Below are 756 nucleotides of genomic sequence, written 5' to 3' on the forward strand. Positions count from 1 at the left end.
GCCCTGTAAGGCGCGCCCCCGGACCTCATGGTGCTGTGCCGTGCCCCAGCAAGACGCAGCTGGTCCGGGCGCTGGTTTTGATGCCGTCAGCCCCGCGCCAACAACGACGACCCCGTGAGGGAAACATTGCTGGCTCCTGGCTTCCCCCGACAATACGGAGCAATTGACCCTGGCACCGCGCTGAGGCGGCCGGAGGGAAAATTCCGAAAGGAAATAACAACGGGTTTGGCGGGGGTGCCAGGAAATGAATGCAAATAAGAAGGGGAAAAAATGTATATGCGAGCAATGAGAGTCATTTAAATGCAAAACGAAGGTTCAAAAACAAGGATCATACTTTGGTCGCTGGCCTGCCGCGACGGGGTGGATGAAGAGGGCGACGGACGTGTACTGCGTGTGCGCTTGAAGCTGTTAGAGGCCTCTATTTTTGTTATTTTATTTGGCTTGGGTCTCTTTGGTGTGTCCTTTGTTGCTCATCTGTGGCCGTAAACTGAGTTATGTGATTGTGGTTGAGCGGGTGTTGTGCGCAAGTGGAATGGGCGGTCTTTCCGCACCGCCAGGGGTCAGCTGCGTGTGCGATCACCCACGCACTCTCCGCTAATGATCTCGCACTGCGGCAGCACGTGATGAGGAGCTTCTTATGTATGTAACTCGGGAAATCTGAGTGTGTCACTGAAGAAGCAAACGGAGAATCGTTAGATAGTGACGCTGATGCCGCCAGCCCAACCGCCTCACGAGACCGTGCCCGCCATCCCCTTT

General features: G+C 55.4%; 1 non-coding gene across 1 annotated transcript; it reads left to right on the forward strand.

Annotated features, from left to right (window-relative positions):
• Nucleotides 1-621: 621 nt before the first annotated feature.
• Tc00.1047053446129.10 lies at nt 622-711 on the forward strand. The gene has a single exon (XR_008254496.1). It is a non-coding gene; the product is annotated as a C/D small nucleolar RNA (snoRNA), TB10C1C1 (small nucleolar RNA).
• The last annotated feature ends 45 nt before the right edge of the window (nt 712-756 follow it).

This window comes from Trypanosoma cruzi (assembly GCF_000209065.1).
Source record: "Trypanosoma cruzi strain CL Brener chromosome Unknown tcruzi_1047053446129, whole genome shotgun sequence".
NCBI lineage: Eukaryota > Euglenozoa > Kinetoplastea > Trypanosomatida > Trypanosomatidae > Trypanosoma > Trypanosoma cruzi.